The sequence below is a fragment of the Dermacentor albipictus genome, chromosome 6 (genome assembly GCF_038994185.2).
Source record: "Dermacentor albipictus isolate Rhodes 1998 colony chromosome 6, USDA_Dalb.pri_finalv2, whole genome shotgun sequence".
Taxonomy (NCBI): domain Eukaryota; kingdom Metazoa; phylum Arthropoda; class Arachnida; order Ixodida; family Ixodidae; genus Dermacentor; species Dermacentor albipictus.
The window spans coordinates 63165570-63185106 of record NC_091826.1 but is presented as its reverse complement, the minus strand read 5'-3'; the positions used below and the strand labels follow the sequence as shown (position 1 = coordinate 63185106).

The window sequence follows — 19537 nt, the reverse complement described above, 5'->3', positions numbered from 1 at the left end:
TTGCTGCTTACGGAGGCATCTGAGGGCGTTTCTGCTGATCTGCGTTACTGCTGACGATGCTATGGAATCTCGCTGCAGAAGAGGGGCTGTGTCCACGCTCTTGCATGGCTTCCTCAGGTCACTGTCATTTTAGGCGTGTGTCCCACCTTTCGCTGCATGTCGTCCGATATGAGCAATACGAGGTCTCTCTGGCGCGGACACTGAGGACAATCGAACGCTTGACGGGCGGTATGCAACTATTCACTGCAAGGTAATGTAAGCTAATGAACGGGGCGTATAAACAGCTCTTGAGGAAGGCTTATAAACAAAACTTCGAACACTATACTGCGGAGGCTAATAATTTTACTACGAGGATCCGTCCTTTGCATCGCCTAAAGACCGCAGATCACGGCGTCAATGATGTAATAAAGGTGATAGGCGCCCACAGACGCGAAAGAGAGAGAGAGACAAAGAGGAGGAAAGACAGGGAGGTTAGCCAGTGTAAGTACCGGCTGGCTACCCTGTGCTGGGGAAAAGAGAAAAGGGAATAAAAGGAAAAAGAAGAAAGAAAAAAAGGAAATTCACGCAGTAACGCGATACTACGTGATACAACACTCAAAGGCGATCGCATAATTCGCACGTCCTTAAAAACTTCAGCAGAGCCCTTAAGGCCTTGAGTGCCGAAGCCCGTTTGGACCAGTGTCCTAGAGCTTTCTCCTCTGTAAAGGGGTGATTGTCCAGTTTTTCGAGCGCGGTTACGAGCACTGTTCTTGGCACTTTGTAGCTGGGACAGTCACAAAGGAGGTGCTCAATCGTCTCCTCGCAGCCGCAGGTGCCGCAAGTAGGGCTGTCGGCCATTCCAATGCGGAATGAATAGGAGTTCGTGAATGCCACGCCGAGCCACGGGCGGCACAGAAGTGTTGCTTCCGCTCGTGGTAACCCTGGTGGTAGGCAGAGTTGCAGACATGGATCCAATCTGTGGAGACGTTCGTTCGTGAACTCATTGGTGTTCCACAGATTCTGCGTAAGCTCGCGGGCGAGGGAGCGAAGACTTGTGGCTGCGTCTGTTCGTGACAGTGCTAGTGGTACAACGTGGGCACCATCGTGGGCCGATCGGGCGGCATCATCCGCATGATGATACCCGCACAGACGCGAAAGTAACCGACATAATGATGGGCAAAGTAGCATAATGAAGCCACAGCGTAAGCACATCGAAATAATTTATGGATAACGCAAATCCTATACGCCGTCATTTTCACAAGACGCGCGATTGCATACGAACCGGGGAGGCCATAGTTTACAGCTACATCTCACCCAAGAAACGTTTTCACTCCTTCGTGCATAGAACTTAGTTGCTGTTGACAAATTGAATATCATTTTTTAAAGAAAAGGCAGGAGGGAGACTAAGGGTACCCCAATAAATATTTGGTAGGAACATAAGGAGAGTCTAGGCATTCAATGCGTATGATCACAGTAACATAGGGCTTCTGTGAATGCTTTATTGACCGCTACAAGACAATTTTCGTGTTTCAACAAACAGAACACGTACATTCCGTACATGCATGGATACGTCTTATAATTTTTCGTAAATTATATTCACAATTTTATCATGTTTCAATTTTATTCCGCATCTTGCACGCCGCCTAGACATTAAGGTCTACGAGGTCCTGTATGGTTCACGTCGAGGTATAGTAAACAAAGGACAAAGAAAGCAAACCAGCATAAGTTCCTACCATTGGTGCAGCGTAATTACACATGTATTTTAATAAGACTAATAAGGTAAATAAGAAGTTCTGCGGATTGAAGCGAACTATGATCGGAGTTCGAGAAAAAATATTGGCTACGCCTTAGCTCAGCTAACCCTGGACATGCAAAGCGGAAGCTTGGCTTAGCCTGGTTAAGTCTTAGTTTCATCTGGTCAACTTTTGATTTAGCTGTAATTATTATACTTAGGTACACAATCATCGTGAAGCCAGCTATGACGGCTGGGCCTAGGTCGGTGGCTAGACACGACTCTGATAAGGCTTGGGTAGACACGCATCCTTCGACGGTGCGAGCCTTTTTGTGCCACAGGGAAAGCGCAAGTGCTAGACATGCAAAGAGACTCCACGAACATGTGAAGCGTCGAAGCATAAACGGAGCGGTCGTTTCACTGATCTCGACGGTGCGACGCTTGTTGCATTCCGGACCCTCTCCAGTGAAGCAGCTCGCCGGGTGATTTCCGTGGGGTGGTCAGACGCCGCTTCACGACGACGGTTCAAAGCTTCCCGCTCCCACGCAACAATCAGAGAAGAGGGCCTGGCTTTGCTTTCATCCATGGCCAAGCTCGCACTTACAAGGCGAGCGCGGCGCTCCTCTTAGCCAGGTGTGTGGAGAGTCACGTGGTCAGGCGGCGACCCAGCCGCGGAAAGCGCATGCGCCAAGCCAGCGGCGGCGGCGGAGCTCGGCGCGGCGAGTCACGTGATGCGTTTCCAAGGCTACGGCGCAGCTGCGGTCAAATGAAGGTCAAATTGCTGGCGACGGCGAAACTTGGCTTGACGAGGTTAGTAAAGCTTTCGCTTTAAAGATGCAAATCTAACTAATGTTCGCAGTGGCTTACCTCAAACGCCTCGAAAGCAGCATTTCACGTAAGAACTCGGACTGGAGCAAACCCGGTGCAGTGTTTAGGCCGATCGTAATGCGCCCACATCAGCCGTCGCAGCTTTAGCTGGGGTGGGTGGTTTGTCATTCAGGTGGGCGCAGATTTGGGACATTTCGGTGTGCGGAAGCGACCACAGAGAAATAAAAGCCTGCGCTATCTACCCTTAGGACGATCGCAGACACTGATCCTTTCAAAGATAAATTAATCTGACAGTTTAGATTGTCTACTGCTACTACTCGGCTAATGCATGCACGCATGCGAAATGCGCCAGCATGCGAAGCGTATCGCTTGGCCACATCCTCTCCAGACATCATTAAACTTTCACCCTCTCTACATTCGGGCTAAATCGCTGGCGAGATAATCATCGAGAATAATTTCGTCACGACGCGCTTTATGCACAATGCTGATATCAATGAGTGTGTTGTTCACATCCTAGTTCACACCTGCGGCGGCGACGCGTGCTGCATGCCTGAGCAACCGCATGTTTTCCAAACTGCAGGCGTGTATACAAGTCCACTACTCCGCGACCCGAGATGTTCGGTCACGTTGTGATTTAAAAGTCTAAGGTGGTTCTGCCCTCGACCTCTCCAGTGCGCCGCTGTTGTCTCGGTGCCGACTTGCTCTCTCATCACATGCCTGAAAACCAAGCGGCCAGGCTCAGCGAAAAACCATGATTACCGATCGATAATCGAGTTTCCTTGAATGATTGCTATAGAGGGAGCTATAGTGCCGAATGATATATAGACAAAGCACAGAAACTTGTACCGTATAGCTCCGCGGAAATATAAGGATAGCACTGCGGTACTCTGACCCTTCAACGGCCATATGAATACGATAGAACGTAAATTCTGGCCCATACTTGAAGAAAATACTTATAAACTGCTAATCACTTGCGACTTCCATCAGTTGTTATTTCTTGGTCAAACGAGGTTCATATGCAGTGTTTCTCGCTTTCTTTTTTTTTTCACATTGAAACACGCTGTGGTCACTTAGGAGGGTTTCAGTGTTTCATTTCGAAGAGTTTCATTGGCCCACCACACATACCGAATACACACCACACACGCGAGCACGCAACCAACGAATGCCCCTTAGGCACAATGCCAACCAACAAACTAAACCGACGCATTCAACGTTATCAACGCTTCCAACGCAACCAACGCTACAAACTCTACCAACGCCACCTGCGCTGCCTGTCATAGAGTTTCCTACAAAAAGTACCAGAGGCCGCACTCGTGCAACAGTGTCTTCGGCAGCTTGAAGCATGCGGCGCATGCCGAGCGTGGAAATCCTGAGACAGTACATAGATATGCCTCAACTTCTTCCTTGTGCTCTAGCTAAATGTTCTATCTAGGCGTGTACCAGCGATTTATGGCGATGTTGACCTGGCTTCAGACAGAACGCATTTACGACTTTTCTTACAGCCCTCCTTTATGGCTTTTTTTTTTGTCTGCGGCATAGCTTCCCTTCCATTCCATTACATGTTTCCCCGCACATCAAAACAAATGAGCTTGTATTAATTCTGTGCTACGCAATCCGATATGTAGTTCAGCGGTTCCTATCGGACTTTGTTGTTTAAAAACTTAAGGTGGCTTCTTCTTCAAAGGCTATCGAAGCAACATAATGAAAATTACTTGCTTTCAAGGCGCTTAGTACAAAACCCCAGGTCAAGGTGTGAAGCCGCCTCTATTGGAGACAATGGGCCAGCATCGGTAACATTGCTGCGAACGGGAAAATCGGTGATTTATAAAATATATTAAGTGTGGTTACTTGAGAGTACGATATGGCATCGACGCGTAGCCGGCGGATTATCATGTACGTATCATACACGGCGACACCCTGAATATGATCGATCTCATTCATACCGTCAATATGAACAACAGGGGCATTACCATGCTCGTCGAACTACCGTTGCTGCCTCACTAAACAGCGCTGCAGTTTGTTTGAAGATTGTGTGTTGTGTATGACATTTTTGATCACCGTTGTTTTGTGCCGCTGGATACGCCTGACCACGAAGTTCGGATCCCAACTTGCGACTGAAGCGAAATTAAGATGGCCACTTGGCTTGCAACATCCGCAAACCAAGAAAGGACAGTTCCCGCTTCCTTTTTCCTTCCTACCACGTACAGTCCTCAAGTGTTGCTTTTAAATCGTCGGATTCTCTTTCCTGGGCTCGGATACTGGTAATATTTTCTTTTTTTTTTTTACTTCAGGCTATTCTAAAACGCTTCGCATTGCCGCTTAGAAATGGTGCTCACTTTATATAGTTCGGTGCTACAACTTCCTTTCTATGAAATACGTAAGTTAAGCGAGGCCATTAAATGCGAACTCACCTTTCGTTTGACTTCCGTTTCTCGCCCCTCACCATCACGATTACGGAGGTTGTCTTTCAACAAGGAGAGGAAGATTGAGAGAGAACGCAGAGCCGGCAGCCGTTCGAAACGTTCAAAGCAACACGGCATACTACGTGCAACATATTGATATAATTGACAGTCCGCTTACATGCCACTGCGATGTTCTCAATCTCTCTTGTTTGCCTACACGCGCGCACGCACGCATGCACGCACGACGCGATTGCTCAGAATTTGCAGTTCTGCTACACAAGGTTTAGGCGTTGCGCTCGAGTTCCTCACACGGTGTTATAATAACAGTGCGCCGAGGCGACGGCGCGATGCAGCCCCCGGGAAAACTGCTGCCTTCTAGCAGGTATGGAGTCCTGGTAGAAACCAGCAAGTGGGCGTTTTGACAACAACAACAACCAGCAGGCGCCCCACAACGCTGGCACGTGGAGGAACGCCGACAGCGCCCTTACAGGCGTCGCACTTCGGTGGTGCACGTGATGATACCGACTTATAAAGCGTCGGCGCTCGTCAGCGGCTAAAGCAGGGATATATAGTTAGAATTAGCTTGACGTTTAGTATCCGTTCCGTTCAGGTATAGTGTATACGCACCACAGTGTGGCGTGCACGTGACTTCTCGGCAGAAACACCGATATGTGTGCGCAGAATGCTTACAATGGCAGCCAGAACGCTGCCTTGGTTCCAATGCGGAGCCAAGCGTAAAACGGCAAGTTTCCTTGGCTTCATAGTTTGTTTTGTTTTGTTTTATGCGAAGCATATTACGAGAGCTCAACCCAGCTCCTCAGGCGCGGCGGTGTCGCCTTGAAACCACGTGACACCGTGACGTCACGACAGAGGAGAAGTGGCTTTGGCTCAACTCTTGCAAGACGGGCTGGGTGGGAATCGAACCAGGGTCTCCGGAGTGTGGGACGGAGACGCTACCACTGAGCCACGAGTACGATGCTTCAAAGCGGTACAAAAGCGCCTCTAGTGAATGCGGTGTTGCCTTAGAAACGAGCTGTTTCTAAGGCGTGCGTCTCTTGCTCAGGCGCACATTTCGTTGCCGCGCCGAACGCTGCTTTGCTCGACGCTCACCGCGTCCAATGCGGGGCGCGTAGTCGCTGCCCTGTAGCCCATTGTCTTACACCCCTTGGCGGGTCGACGGGAACGCTGTCGCGTTCCACTCTTGAAGGCGAAGCAGTAATGCATGAGTTGTTTCTTCGTCTAGCCGAACCAAATATAGCCAAGCAACAGCAGTTCACCAGGCTAAACAGTGGTTCAACAACTAAAATAAAGGCTAGTATGCTTCGCATCCTGGGCTTAACCTTACCTAAGCCACAGCCATTTTTTTTTCAAAGTAAAACGCAGGGCAAATCTACTTTCTACACGCGCAGTCTGCGCATGCGCCGTCGGTATACCAGAACAGCACGACGGCGCAGGCACGAACGCGCCTGGAGTGTCCGTGCAGTTGCTATCACAATAGTAAGAATAATAAAACATGCCTACCAAGGAAACGCGCAAGTTTTCATTTTCTGGGTAAAGGGCACGCTCCCTCGTGACCCTGCTAGCAGACACACGTAATGCATTTACGTTGCCCGCGGAAAAAGACGCACATCCACAAATAAATAAATAAATAGAAAGACAATTAAGGAAAGGAACCTAAAATAAAATAGAAACGAACAGGGATACAAGAAAAGAGCAGTGACAAAAGAAAAAGACGCAGGAAGAGCGGCACATCAAGCTGCGTCTCGGAGAAACTGCGGACTCGTGACACGTTAAACGATTAGTCTGGGTCAGCCTTCCATTACGTTTTCGCTCGCACGCTGTTCTTTCTTTTTTTTCTCCGCCTTCGTTTTTCCTGCTCGAAGAGCGGCGTCTTCACCGCAGGATCATAGCGGCGTCGTCACGCAACAAACTCGGTCTCACGGACCCCGGAATGCGACGTCCTCGCGCAAGCCACCTCTCTCGCTCTTCTTTCGGCTTCTTCGGTTCCTCTACCGCGCGATGTTCTGGTGCTCTTTCTCTCCCCCTACTTTCATTCCCTACCCCCATGTGCAGCGCGGTTGAGGTGTCCTCTGCTGAGAGACAGTTACTGCGCTGCACTTTACCCCAACCTTTCCTTCCCATCAAGAATCTCCTTCTCTCTCTCTCTCTCTCTACCGCGCGATGCGCTGCGGGCGTGGGTATATATACTTAGTACTTCGGCGCGGACGGGGTCTCTCTCTCTGAATAATCGCTGTGCGCCGTACGGTCCTTGACAAGCACGCACTCGGAGACGCGCGCGGCATAGCAAAGCAAGGTCGCATCGACGGAAGCACCGGTTACGAGACTTCTTCCATCGCACATCCCTAAGTGTGTGTGGCCGGCTCAGCGAGCAGCTATTTGGCTTTGAGCTGACGGAGTCGACTCCTTCAGAAATAGGTAGAGAGAAAAGTAAAGAAAGAGAAAAGGAAGTGGGTAAGTAAGGAAGACAGAAAGAAAGAAGGAAAGAAAGAAAGGAGAGGAGTCTCGAAAGCCTGGACGGCGGTGCGGCGCATGTCTGGGAATGGTACGGCGCATCTTATTCAAACGTTCCTGCAAGCGCAAGAACCTGTCGAATGGGGACACATTTGCTTGCACCGACGGAGGTAAAAAGAACTAAAAGAAAAGGAAGAAGACTAAATAATAAAAAAGAGCAAACGACAGTTTAAAAGAAAGTGAGAAGGTCTTAACGGCGCGGAAGAGCAGGGTACACGAAAACTGGCAGCGGCGCCGGCATTTATGTTCCTGGACGAAAGGCAGGAAAAAATCCGTCTAAACGGGGACAACTTTTATGAGGCGGAAAGGGAAGCGCCGTAAAGACTGCTGCCTCTTCGCGTCGTGATGCAACAGGATATAAGGCGATCTTGCTGTTGTGGTTCGTGAGTGCAGCCGCATGCTGGGGCGATGGAGCTGCGCCAGGTGATAGGAAGGCGATTAGCGCTTTTCAAGAGCTTGTCTTCAGAGGAATTATGGTAATGAGGGATGATCGCGGCAGGGAAAAAGAAATAGCGGACGCGAGATTGAGAGTCATCCGTGCACTGCCACTACAATTTCGTTGCCTTGCAACCCCTGCAGCTCGATTGTATTTAATGTATGCGCCGTACGGGGGCCGTAAGCGCGTGTTCGAAATGTTCCCTGGATGCGCTTTTATTGGCGCTTAAGAGGCTGTTGATGTCTCATTCACGTGCCAGGGCGTTAGGGAAGGGTGAAGCGATACCGTGGGCCGAGGCGATCGTGAGAATTGTTGCGGCATATGTTACGTCAATGTTCGCCGTGCCGCTGGCTGTATTGTGGATGTTGTGGGCAGCAGGGGTCTCCTGTTTTACCATGAAATTGAGACGTAGAGAAACTGAGAACTCGGGTGGAGAGTTCGCGCTGAGATGAAATATCCGTTGAACGCTCCGCCCCGGATGACGCTGACTTATAAACGGCACCGCTTTTTGTTGTGATAGCATTGATGAGTAAGTGAATGGTATCGTGTCATGTTGCGGTAGAGCCTCGTATTTCTCGTTTAATTAGCGATTTCGGCTGAAGAAAAAAAAAATTTTCGTGTTGAAAATGCGGCTTACGCAGGCAAGGCATGCGCTCAGGGTTCCGGTATGTCCCATGGCCAGGCAAAAATTATGGGATGCCCCCAGGCACTCCAGTGTAGTATTACTTCAACTCTAAACAAACGCTGTTTGAATAATCCTTCCATAAAAACTCTTTGTTCTAAAAAAAGTGTAGTAACTTCCCGGCATATCAAATATTCTTGTATTTTTATTACGCGTTAGTTGTTACATTCACGTCGTTGCCCTTCTTGACGCATTAGCTGAATGTGTACCTTACATATTTACATGATGATATACCTTATCGCTCCATTGCTTTACACATATAGTTCGAAGTGATATACTTGTCGAGTCATTTATCTTTCAGAATGCCAGCGCATTATCTGCTTTTGGGAGGGGAGAACCTTTGTGTGGCCGCGATGCAATCCCTCTTGTTCCCGTCTCTTCCGCCATGTGACGCAAATATTTAGAACACATGAAGCCTTGAAGGCTCAGAGTAAATAGGTTCGCGTCGTTCTATTCACACACGTTCGCACTAGCTGGGTCTCCGCGGCGAAGCTATGTAACGTCACGTGTGCGTGGACGCTAAAGAATGCAAGTGCAGTAGTGCTCAGCTAAAGTTCACGGCACGCTTTGAACGACAGTTACGTTAACTGTGACTGCTTCGAAGGTTGCAGTTTAAGCAACTTTCTCCAAAGTTATAATAAACATTTAGCGAACAAATTTTCGGTAATTGTTCCTCTGAAAGTCATGTTATAGCAGCAAACTGTGTTCGCCTTGCCAACGAACTTATCTGTATAGCTTTTTTATAAAATATTTGTATAGATAACGAAAAAAAGAGAAAAGGAAGAAAGGTACCCTGTACAGACCAAATTCCGATTTCGAATACCTACGTTAAGCTATTATTTGCGTTGATCTGGTCTGGCGCCGTCCTCCTGCTGGTGCTCATACTGTGGTGAGGACGAAACGGTAGAACACGTCTTCCTGTCGTGCCGCTGTTTTTCATCAATAAGAAAACATGCATTAGAAGGAAAATTTCATGCTGCTGGATTGAATGTAACGATTCCCGGTATTCTATTTTTGGGAGCCTCTTCTCTGGGACATTATCATAGGGATGTTGGTGCAGCTGTTGTGAAGTGTATAATTCAACCAGGACGAGTTCCTTGCTGAATTCTTAAACTTTATCTGACTTCATTATTTTAAGCTATTCAAGATTTCTCAATAGTGCTTCCTTTTTAGACTCGTATAATATATATATGTTTTAGGTCACCCAATTCTTGGCCAATCACCCAAAGTGAGTATGAGCCACTCTTTGAGACAAACAAACAAACGAACGAACGAACGAAATAAAAAGCACCACGAAAGTGCGATTGCAAATATTGACCGCATGCTGTGTGCTTATAGTTGCTACAAGTTTTGCAAGATCATATTAATGGAACTTTCGGGACATTTCAGCTAAACAATAAATTATTTTCAGGTGGTAGAGTATTCATACAAAAGTATAGTTTCAACGATTCGGCAGAAACAAGATTAATACATGAGTAGATGAAGATCAAGCTTAGAAATTTTTAATTCAATGACGACATCCTGAGTAAAATTTTGGTTGCGGCTAATTAGGCGCCGTGGTAGTGTAGTGGCGATGTCATTGCCCTGCTAAGTTCAAGGTCGGGGGTTCAATCCTGCCCACAGCGGCCGCATTTAGATCGGGGAAACTAGAAAAGTGCTCGTGCACCTAGAATTAGGTGCACGTTAAGGAACCCCAGATGGTCAGTGTCAGTCCGGTGTCGCACCCTATGGCGTGTCTGACAAACATGTGGTTTTGGAACGTAACATAGCCGCATTTAATATAATTTTAGTTTGTTCATTTTGTAAGTCTACACAGGACCAGCACGCAAGATACACGGACACAGAAGAGAGAGAGAAATAGAAGACAGGAAAGGCAGGGAGGTTAACCAGACGCACGTCCGGTTTGCTACCCTGCACTGGGGGAAGGGGTATCGAGATGAGGAGAGAGACAGAGAAACGGACACTGAAGGGACACGGAAAACAAGTTGCGCAAAGACTTCGACCTCCATTTCGGAAAACCTAAAGCAGCCACGATATAAATGTGCATCTATATCTGACATGAGCCGCAGGAATGTCGATAAAGAGGGGAGGAGACTCGAATCTCACCATATCTCAAACACTGTCATCAGCCCGCGTTTTTTGCGTACTCTCCAACCTAATCCTACGAGATCATTAGCCCCGGTACATAAGCGTGACCTCACGTATTTCATAGTGTATTGACACTGAACAACCGCAGGTAAAGGCCGCCTCAGCGGGCCTGCATTGAAGACACTGAGAAAAACTAGAAGTAGTACCAATAGTTAGTGGAGTCTCTATTATGGGTTCAGCCACAGAAATGTTTGCTTGGCAATCCGAAATCTCCTCATTGACGCTAATTGATTACCATGCTAGACTGATCGTCCCCTCCCCCACCATAATTTTTGTTTTCTTTTATTTATATATTTATTTATTTATTAGTTATTTTCCTTCTTATTTTAGTTCACGATTTTCTTCTGATTGTTATCTTCTTTTTTCGTCCCACAAAAATTTCCCTTTCTAAGTTCCAGCATAGAAACTGTCAATTCCCTGATTTTTGTTCACCTAATGAAACCTGCGCGAAATACGTGATACGAAAATCCTAGCCTGTTTCGTAGACGCGACACAGTACCCGTCCAGGAAGGCCTTCGTTGCCAATAAGAAAGGTAAAGTCACAAACGCTGTCACAGTCAAGACCCACAAGTCCGAGATAGCAGAACAGGTCGCCATCGAACTCGTGCTCACAGACCCGACCACCACCACGTCTACAGCGATTCACGCTCGGCCGTCAAAGCCTTTCAGAAATGAGCCGTTGCAAGCCAAGCACTACAAATATTCAATAGATCCGCACCACTACAGCATCATACCATCTGCTGGTTCCCGGCACACCTCGGAGAGATCGAGGAGGCCCTTCCCAATCTCAATGATATGGCTCACAGTAGCGCGCGAGACCTAACCCTCCGCGACGCCACCTATTCTGGTCCTGACCATCCCAGCGATAATCGGGACCCTCCCTCCACATATTACGAGTTCACAAAGCACTTTTCTCTAGACCGCACAATATACAGCACACCTCACAATAAGCTCACCAGGCCTCAAGCCCTCACGCTCAGAATGCTTCAAACCAACACGTACCCGACTCAGAACAGACTAGATCACCACATGCCTTACCTATACACAACATCATATTGCGAAAATTGCCATAGCACACTAGACGTACATCATTTGCTCTGACTGTGTGGTCGGACCCACGCAAACAAGAACCAAGACTACGCCATGCTACAAGAAGTATAACGCAGCATGGACCTGGCGGAGCAGCTCTGGGCTGACCAGCGAGTCCACGATGAGGACACGGAGTTACAACTCCCGGTCCCAACGTGGGAGTAGCCCGCTCTATGGGGCCTTGAACCCCGTAGCTCGCAGGACCTTTCACTAAAGTTATTCCATCCATCCAACTATCCACCACCGGATTCATGGCCAATTCCTCACTGTGGGTATGCGCCATGACCACTCAAGTCAACAACAACAACAACAACAACAACAACAACAACAACAACAACAACAACAACAACAACAACAACAACAACAACAACAACAACAACAACAACAACAACAACAACAACAACAACAACAACAACAACGACAACAACGATCGCTATCGTGATCGCGTTTGGACAAAATATATAAATATACCTCGTAAATAGCCTCGTACTTTAGTTACACGTAACATTATTGCTTTTAATGCTGGGTAGGCCACCTCGAGTTCACGACGAACCATGTGACTGAGGTTATCGCATCGGATAGGCTGGTGTGAGAGCTCGTCGCAAGACAAGACGATGCGACGTCGCAGCCGTGTTGGGTAGGCACGTGAAGCGCTGGGAAAGGCGGCGGCATTCTTTCATAAAGTCGTAAACGCTGGCGACGTTGTTGAATGCAAGTACATTGAAGGCGTCGTCAACTACATCCTTCAAGACATTCCAAACCTTATCGTCCTGCGACATGCTGTGACCGGCTTTGCGACAGAGAGCCAAGCCACCGAGAATATAAGAGACGTAGGGCGCGGTCGACTCCTGCACGCGGGTAGCAAGAGCAATTCTTTTTGCGGCGAGCTGGGTACCAAACCGGTCGTCGAAAAGATGGCGGAGCTTCTCCTCGAAAAGAAATGAGCTACTGATCCGCTCCTCGTGGGTTGGAAACCACACCTGTGGAGCGCCTCCAAGGTAAAGAAAGGTCAATCTCGAGAATAACCGACGGATGCCACTCGATATTGGTGGGAGCCGGCCAGATCGCAAAGCGTATACATCCACTTCAGACGACTTTTAAGGTGCTGTGAAACTTGCGATGAAAATGCCTTATCGTTCTTTTTACTTCTTTGACAGACCTTCGTTTTATGCATTGATTCTCAACAGGAACGGAAACACTCATGTATTCCGTCGCACACTTTGGGAGTGAATGTCTCGAAACTGGTGCCATCTTGAAAAGTCGTTCCAAGTGGATACGCCTTGCGAACTCGCCGTCTACGATTCGCAAACAGCAATACGTTCATAACGTAATTAATTTAAAAGTTAAGATGTTATTGTGAAGTAGTCAATTATACACATCGATTTCTCGTATGTGTGTATATATATATATATATATATATATATATATATATATATATATATATATATGTAGCGTGCACGCGTAAATCACCAAATGTTCAGCGCAGATATACTGTGGACTTGTAATTTTCCTGCCTACGTAGGTGCTTTTGCATACGCTGTAATATGACTGCCCGACTTAAACGTCCTGGGTTTATGCTGTATGTCGTGCATACATGCAGCAATGAACCCCAGAAGCAAACTTTGTCACACGCGGATTTGTAGCTTGCGGTGTACTAAAGCTGTCGGTGTACTAAAGATCTTCACAGTACATTCGAAACGGCAGTTCCGAGCCAATCAACTCAAATAATATATTTCAATGCGAATAAAGATGATAACACTGATATAATGATAGTTTCCTAAAAAAATCACTAGTGGGACCTCTGGCGCTGCGATCGTTTTCACTGCCGCGCCACTGACGGTTAGTAGATGAATTCGCCTAAGCTTCTCACTAGTCGCTTCAAACGTTGTTGTGACATACATACATACATACGTACATACATACATACATACATACATACATACATACATACATACATACATACATACATACATACATACATACATACATACATACATACATACATACATACATACATACATACATACATACATACATCTTTATTTCAGCAGCTCACAACTTATTATGCAATATCGTTATAGCACTTATTACGTTATCTATTACACTTTATCTTTGAAAATTTACAAACGCTCGTAGTTTTTTAGACATGGCAAGCATTTATTCTCTTCCCACATGCGTACACAAAGCGAGTTGTCTCATTCACAACACAATACTTTGTTAAAGACAATCAAATTACAGAGCCTCGAAGCCATTTGAAGCCATACGGGCGATGTTCAGGCAAATCCATGCAATACCCATCACCACCGTTCTCGCTGAACAACCATGTATACTTTGTAGCTTCCGTAGACGCTAGCGCCAGGTTCCTTTAGTAATGTTTGTGGGAGAATAGCACAGCACTTATCGGTGGCTTATCTCTGAAATGACGGAGACAGGTTGCAGCTTGCTACCGTTAGATCTCTTCAGGAAACGAAAGGTAGCCCATAATATGGCAGGCGTAGCTAAAAATAATGAAATTCGTCAGTACGCATTGGATAGCAAATGCCGACAGATGATATCCGTGTTCGCGTTTGATAAGAAAATCGAGAATTGGATGGGCCGTCTGTTACATAGTACACATATCAGTAAGCAGTCGGTGTTTTTGAGTAACAGAATAACTTCCGAGGAAAAGTAAATGAAAATGCAGGGTGGTGAAGGATTAACAGTAGTTATCGAATTGGGATGTACCAACAGCATGCACCAGTTGCACCAGCAGACACCGCAACAACAACTCTATGTATATGTCTCAAAAGAAGGTTCTTATTGCAATCACTGTCGTACCATGACATTTCTTTTACCAAGATTTGTGTGTAAAATAATTGCACGCTGAATGTTCATGTTCGACCAGTTGACTTTTCCCATCGGTTGCTCAACTGTTTCTTTCTTATGCGATATCATTGTTCGCATTGTTGCTTTAAAAGTGTCTGTGTAATGCCGTGGTGTTACCTCGACTTGTGTGTGACAACACAACTTTGTTGTGACTGTACGTTGTACATTGTTATTCGTTGCAACTGCATCTTGTATACACCACCTATTGGAGAGCCAAGGAGTAGCCGGTGGCACATTTATACGCCAACATGTCCGTACATAGTGTCAAAAAAAAAAAGAAAGAAAGAAAGGAAAAGAACGAAAAAGAAAACCCTTGCTCCTTTATGCCTTCACTTGCTTGCTACCGTGGATTAGCTTAAAACATAATTCTATTACGAACGCCAAATATAAGATCCGCTATCACAGCTTTCACGTGAGTAGTTATTGGTCCGCATATAATTTCGTTTATCACTTGTTTGAGAACGATAAGCTTCAACTTTGGCATGGAACTGGTTCTCCCTACACACGGCAGGGCAGGTGGAGATATGAGAGGAAAGCTGACGTCGTGCGATGCACTTGAGTCGACCTGGTAATGACGTTTCCCGCTCGCTTCTACCCAGCTGAAAATGAAGACCTCACAACCGATTGGCTACGAACGGGCGGCGGACACCGCGAGTTATGAAGAATTGCGATGTTGGCCCAAAGAAATGACAAAGGCGCACGACTTTCCTTTGTCGACGAAATTGCCGATGAACAGTTTTGTATTGTATGAATGTGAAATAATCGCTTATCAATAACGCATTGCATGGCGGGCTTTATCTACCAAGTCGTTAAACAAATGCTGCGAAAGGAATATCTTTCAGCTGCGTTAACAAGCCCATGGAAAGCAAGCCCGTAGCTGATAAATGATAGCGATGTTCTTGGCTTTGTGTACAGAAGCGCTGGCCAAGCAATAAGATGCTGAAGTCACGAAAGGAGGACTAAATGATCGAGGTCCCACGCTCTTTGGACAAGTAGTGTATGCGGACTTCGATTATTAATGATGGGCGCCTGCTTCGTGCAAAGCATTCTTTGTCTGAGCCCTCCGCGGTCACGCGGTGCAGAAAACTTGCATGAAAAACGACGTCTGTCTCCAGAGCCGGTTCGGAATCCCATCCCTATACTTGTGCGACGGCGGCACAGGGAAATGGTAATCGCAAAATGTGTCCCGTTATTTCGTTCGTGACTACCGTAATCATCAACTTCTAGAGTGTTATCACTTTCCAAGCTTATCTTGCCGATAGCCGCACCCTATATGTGGAGACGGACGCAGCGCTGATTAATGTGTGTTCTCAGAACTGCAAGCCCAGGTACGTTTAAGATAGTTGACAGTGCAACGAAGGGACTTGTCGAAGACGGCTTCCGATGCATTGAAAGCTACTCTACTTGTTCACCGCACACTTCAAACGCAGAGTCAGTTACGAAGTCCTTTGCAGAACTAGTGCCCCACAGTTGAGTGCTCGCCTAACAAAGGAGCCTTACTTCAGACACTTCAAGTTTTTACTACGTACACCTGTGACGCTAACAGTCTTCTTTCGTGCCGAGAGTTAGAAGCTTAAAGGTCATGATTGCTTTCAAGCCCGATTCGCCTAAGCATTCTAGCAGCGTGCACTTACAATATCTATTTCATAAAAAGGTCAAACATTACTAAACAGCTTCAGAAAAAAAAAATGAAATCTAGCGGCATCAAAATGCGCGATAAAGACGTAGCGCTACAGCGAATAACAGCGTACGCGGAACTGCCGATGCAAACAAGCTCCGTTTCCGAGGTGAAAGCGTCAACTGACGCAGGTATAGACGATCGCGAAGACCGAAGAGGCCATTTCTTGAATGGGTCGGATTAAATCAATACGCCTTACTAAAACGTCGACTTGATCGATAGCGCGGGGCGCTGATCATTATCGACGATCGGGCGAGGGCGCCCTGGCGCGTTCGGCGTTAGCTCCCCCGGTACTGTGCGGTTGCACCGACCCCAAAACACACAGAACGTAAGAGTGAAGAAAAGACGCACCCGTATAATCCACTGACCACGACGACGCTGCTTGGCCTTCCTCAGGTGGTCACTCGGGAACACCGTGGTCTCACTGATCACACATTCGACTCACGCAGGGCCCACTCGAAGGACGGAGAGAAGTTCATCCGGCGAAGGGCAAGAAGAGCTTGAGAAGATCACGTATAATCCGGGGAGGGGGGGTAGGCCTCGCCGATCACAGATGAACGAATGGTGCGATATCTCCTGGGCGCCTTAGCTTGACGCGCGCTCGCGGTAATGAATGCCGCGACGCATCGGCAATAGTAACGGGATGGAGAGCGCGCGCGAGCCACAGCCGGCGAGCAATGAAATCACCCACAGCGAGCCGGTACGCGCGCAAGGCTCTCACTGCCACCGCGACTGCTCGGTCCTCGTCGTCTTGGCTCGAGGCGCGAGGGTGTGTGAGCTCCGAGGTTCCTCTCGCCGGTATATGCACGCGACCGGCTCTCGTCGCGGCTAAGCGGTTCGTGCTGTGCGGCCGAGCGGCGGGTACAACTGACACAGCTGCTCAGGCCGCCGTATCATCCGTCAGAGACGGGGACCAAGGCGCTCCTGAAAAAATTCCCGTTGGGAAAGGGAGAGCTGCGCGGAGCCAATGGAGAGGACGCACTTGCCCCCACGGAAGACCGGGTTTTGCTGTGAGAGAGAGAAAGAGAGAGGGGGAGAGAGGAAGATGGCCCCGGTCGGGTAGCCAGAGGCGCGGTGCCGCGACTCGCCAACACCGCCCAACACCGCCCGCTTTCATGGGTCACGTGCCTGTGTGTCCAAACGCACACGTGCTGCGGTCATCCTCGTTACGGTCGAGGAGGCAGCGTAGGCTGCCGAGTTGTCACGCGGAGATTGGATTGATTAGCCCGGCCTCTTCCGCCCTCCGGGGCCGTTTGCCATTCAAATTCGCGGGCATTGAAAGAAAAGCCTGTGACCCACGGAAGCGGTAGCTAGTGCAACGGCAAGGTTAGCGACGGCGGTGTGACGGGCACAACGGTACGACGACGACTGCGTTGACGTTGGAACGACGGCGCAAGATATGAGATAATTTGAGGTTTCTTCTCTGGCAGCTGTCAGTGAAACACGACGTCGATATCTTTTACGTGACGGGTATAGCGCAAAGCAAGCGATCGCACCGCCAGCACATTCATCTACAATGGCTGAGTGTGAGAAGCCCCCAGCATGAAGACCACAACGTTTCGACATGGACACGTGCCTTCATCCTGACGAGGACAAGCGCCGTTGTGGAAAGGTTACCTCCAAGCTGAGTCTTTGCTTGTACGGTGGTGTCACCTTCATCCTCCCATGAACCTACTGGCTTGTTCGGATTGACGCGCAGCGTATCCGCGACGACCGCTATTTCGTGTGTCCGTGTCTCATGTAAGTGATGCGCCGACTAGCCCAAGTAGAATTTCTCGTAAAAATGAGCTTGATAAGTGCGAGGACGGACGTCATGAAAGTGATGAAGTTCCCTTTACAGTCATGAATGCAAAAAAAAAGAAGAAAATAAACAAGAAACTGAAAGTCATGCCTGGTCCACTTCTACGCTGGTTATGGAAGGAACATTTCCGCGCAAGGAGCATGGCTTTCGCGCTACTCCAGGGAAGGCGACAGCGTACGAACCCAGGTAGGATAAGAAAGAAAAGACGAGAAGTGTTTGGAACCAGCAAGGATTGCCTAGCGAATGGCCTATCAATGTGGCTTTTCTAAACTAATTAGTATTGTCGGGCGATGAGGAACTAAAAGTGCTATTATGTTGCCGATGGGAGAGCTGCCCGGAAGCTGCTAGACTCGACGAAACGAGCAAAAAGTGGCACAAGCTCACGGATTTCACCATGTCTGGCACCGCGCCTTGCATTGCAAATGCGAACCAACTTCGTCCATTGCTCGGTGCGCGAAGTAGAAAGCAGATTCAGTTGAATAATTTTCTGGGGCCCCGAGGTGGAGATGCGCAAGCGGTATATTCTGCGGGCACAAAGACTATCTTCCACCTTTCCTTACGCAGGCGAGGACTGTGGTTACGTCTTTGCGTCTGAATGCCTAGACATGATTTTTGTAAAGCGATTAGCATTATTTCGGAACTTCACTCAGTTTGAGGTATGTCTATTTGTATGCTTGTCCTCGACTAACCTCTCTCAGGCCAACAAAGGTCACTGGATAGTCCATGGTATTATGGGTAGAGCATCGGGTTGATGTGCTGGGAGAACCTCGTAACCATACGTACAACAAAGGTTTTAAAAAGTTGTGGTCATAACGTGTTACGATTTTCAAGAAAGGTGCTCTATAGTTCTCTGATTAACACGGCTATCAATACGGATAGATGTACTGTGAACGCTTAGGGCCTACAACCAGGCCTTAAACTCTCTCTTAGTCAGGGGGGGCTCATAGGGCGGCGCCCATGTATAGCGTACGTGTGCACACTCACACGCGCTCATGTATGCATATATCACTGAGGCGTTGAATCACAGGATCCGGCAGCGAAAAAAGTCAAAGAATAAAATCATGTAGGAAAGATAGCAGGATTTTATGGACGTTAACGCGTTCTATAAGACAATTAGTTACGAACTGAATTAGTGATTTTTTGTTAATTGGTCGATTAGGCATTTCCATTTTTTTTTTGCAAGGAATGTCTGCCTTTTCGAGGAGACCAGCTTATGGACTAGATTTGTACTATCTGTCGCAGACATTCTTTTTTAAAGTGTTCGCTGAAACATCCTGTGTATACACACAGTGAAGTAGACGCGCATATGAAGTGGTTTAGTGATGTTTCGGCCGGAGTCTGGCCTTCATCGTATATATGTTGACA

At 47.7% G+C, this 19537-nt stretch overlaps 1 protein-coding gene across 1 annotated transcript in view; it reads right to left on the bottom strand.

Moving 5' to 3' along the window:
* The window catches only part of LOC135912353 (prolyl 4-hydroxylase subunit alpha-2-like), a 112827-nt gene extending 95562 nt beyond the window's left edge, over positions 1 to 17265 (bottom strand). The window contains exon 1 of the mRNA XM_065444784.2: positions 16723 to 17265. The gene's annotated coding sequence lies outside the window, so the exon portion shown is untranslated. The remainder of the gene's footprint in view (positions 1 to 16722) is intronic.
* Between the last annotated feature and the right edge of the window lie 2272 nt (positions 17266 to 19537).